Source organism: Cupressus sempervirens, chromosome 2 (genome assembly GCF_028749045.1).
Source record: "Cupressus sempervirens isolate cs-2001-9-10 chromosome 2, ASM2874904v1, whole genome shotgun sequence".
In the NCBI taxonomy this organism is placed as follows: domain Eukaryota; kingdom Viridiplantae; phylum Streptophyta; class Pinopsida; order Cupressales; family Cupressaceae; genus Cupressus; species Cupressus sempervirens.
Window position 1 is genome coordinate 538,955,789 of NC_143119.1, and position 3,152 is coordinate 538,958,940.

Below are 3,152 nucleotides of genomic sequence, written 5' to 3' on the forward strand. Positions count from 1 at the left end.
ACCATGCCGTCGTTCATAGAGAGATCTCCCCATTCACTTGTGACGTGACGCACAATCCAAGGGCTAGACGCAAGCTCGCCCTTGAAAGGCCACTTTCCAAGGCATCCCCCGATGACACATTGGAACGACAACCGCTATCGAACCATTTCCCAATGTTGTGCCGATCGAGTTGGCACAGAGCCGCTAGACGAGGGCTCCCGTTTTAGATCGAGTTTTAAAATCACCAAGAAGACGCGGTGAGGGCTGGCAACCGCTGCCAAACCTTTTTCCAAAATTGCGCCAGCTGAGTGACTAGAAAACATGCTTTACGCGATAGGCATGCAAAAAATTTTGCTAGAGCGCCAAGCACCCACCTCATGGCTGTAGAGACAAGGGCTCACCATTAGATCAACTTCGAAATCGCTGAACAGACGCGCTGTAAAATGGCAACCGCTGCCAAGTCTCTTCCGTAGTTGCGTCGGTCGAGTGATCGAAGAAGGTGATCTAAGAGAGGGTCCAAGCGTAGGCATTCGTTGGGGGATTCGGGCCGATGGCATAAATTTATACAATACCCGAGCAACACCGGACGGAGGTGCTAGACGAGGGCTCCCATTTTAGATCGAGTTTTAAAGTCACCAAGTAGATGCGGTGAGGGCTGGCAACCGCTGCCAAACCTTTTTTTGAAATTGCGGCTGCTGAGTGACAAGAAAACATGATCTAAAGGAGAGTCCAGGTATAGCACCCTCGAGGGTGGGCTTCATGCCCCTCTAATTGATTCAACGTCGGCGTCCACCATTTCAAAAACTGACATATCCATCCGCCCTGACAGTGGCGTTGAATCAATGAGGGGGGCACGGGAGAGGCTCGCGGCAACCACCTCTCCCATTGTAGCCGCGATAGGCATGCAAAAAAGTTTTGCTAGAGCGCCAAGCACCCACCTCATGGCTAGAGACAAGGGCTCGCCATTAGATCAACTTCAAAATCGCAGAACAGACACGGTGTAGAATGGCAACCGCTGCCAAGTCTCTTCCGTAATTGCGTCGGTCGAGTGATCGAAAAAGGTGATCTAAGAGAGGGTCCAAGCATAGGGCATTCATTGGGGTAATCGTGCTGATGGCATAAATTTATGCAATACCTGAGCAACACCGGACGGAGGTGCTAGACGAGGGCTCCCATTTTAGATCGAGTTTTAAAATCACAAAGAAGATGCGGTGAGGGCTGGCAACCGCTGCCAAACCTTTTTCTGAAATTGCGCCAGCTGAGTGACAAGAAAACATGATCTAAAGGAGAGTCCAGGAATAGCACCCCTCGAAGGTGGGCTTCATCCCCTTCTAATTGATTCAACGTCGACGTCCACCATTTCAAAATCTGACATATCCATCCGCCCTGACAGCGGCGTTGAATCAATGAGCTGGGCATGAGAGAGGCTCGCGGCAACCACCTCTCCCATTGTAGCCACGATAGGTTCGCAAAAAATTTTGCTAGAGCGCCAAGTACCCACCTCATGGCTATAGACAAGGGCTCGCCATTAGATCAACTTCGAAATCGCAGAACGGACGCGGTGTAGAATGGCAACCGCTGCAAAGTCTCTTCCGTAATTGCATCGGTCAAGTGATCGAAGAAGGTGATCTAAGAGAGGGTCCAAGCGTGTAGGCATTCATTGGGGGATTCGCGCTGATGGAAAAAATTTGTGCAATACCCAAGCAACACCGGACGGAGGTGCAAGACGAGGGCTCCCATTTTAGATCGAGTTTTAAAATCACCAAGTAGACGCAGTGAGGGGCTGGCAACCGCTGCCAAACCTTTTTCCAAAATTGCGCCAGCTGAGTGACAAGAATACATGATCTAAAGGAGAGTCCAAGAATAGCACCCTCGAGGGGGTGGGCTTCATGCCCCTCTAATTGATTCAACGTCGGCGTCCACCGTTTCAAAATCTAACATTTCCATCCGCCCTGACAGTGGCATTGAATCAATCAGGGGGGCGCGGGAGAGGCTCGTGGCAACCACCTCTCCCATTGTAGCTGCGATAGGCACGCAAAAAATTTTGCTAGAGCACCAAGCACCCACCTCATGGCTAGAGACAAGGGCTCGCCATTAGATCAACTTCGAAATCGCTGAACAGACGCACTATAGAATGGAAACTGCTGCCAAGTCTCTTCCGTAGTTGCGTCGGTCGAGTGATCGAAGAAGGTGATCTAAGAGAGGGTCCAAGCGTAGGCATTCATTTGGGGATTCGTGCCGATGGCATAAATTTATGCAATACCTGAGCAACACCAGACGGAGGTGCTAGACGAGGGCTCCCATTTTAGATCGAGTTTTAAAATCACCAAGTAGACGCGGTGAGGGCTGGCAACCGCTGCCAAACCTTTTTCCGAAATTGCGCCAGCTGAGTGACAAGAAAACATGATCTAAAGGAGAGTCGAGAAATAGCACCCTCGAGGGTGGGCTTCATGCCCCTCTAATTGATTCAACGTCGACGTCCACCATTTCAAAATCTGACATATCCATCCGCCCTGACAGCGGCGTTGAATCAATGAGGGGGGCACGGGAGAGGCTCGCGGCAACCACCTCTCCCGTTGTAGCCACGATAGGCACGCAAAAATTTTTTGCTAGAGTGCCAAGCACCCACCTCATGGCTAGAGACAAGGGCTCGCCATTAGATCAACTTCAAAATCGCTGAACAGACGCGCTCTAGAATGGCAACCGCTACCAAGTCTCTTCCGTAGTTGCGTCGGTCGAGTGATCGAAGAAGGTGATCTAAGAGAGGGTCCAAGCGTAGGCATTCATTGGGGGATTCGCGCCGATGGCATAAATTTATGCAATACCCGAGCAACACCGGACGGAGGTGCTAGACGAGGGCTCCCATTTTAGATCGAGTTTTAAAATCACCAAGTAGACGCGGTGAGGGTTGGCAACCGCTGCCAAACCTTTTTCCGAAATTGTGCCAACTGAGTGACAAGAAAACATGATCTAAAGGAGAGTCCAGGAATAGCACCCTCGAGAGTGGGCTTCATGCTCCTCTAATTGATTCAACGTCAGCGTCCACCATTTCAAAATCCGACATATCCATCCGCCCTAACAGTGGTGTTGAATCAATGAGGGGGGCACGGGAGAGGCTCGCGGCAATCCCCTCTCCCCTTGTAGCAGCGATAGGCACGCAAAAATATTTTGCT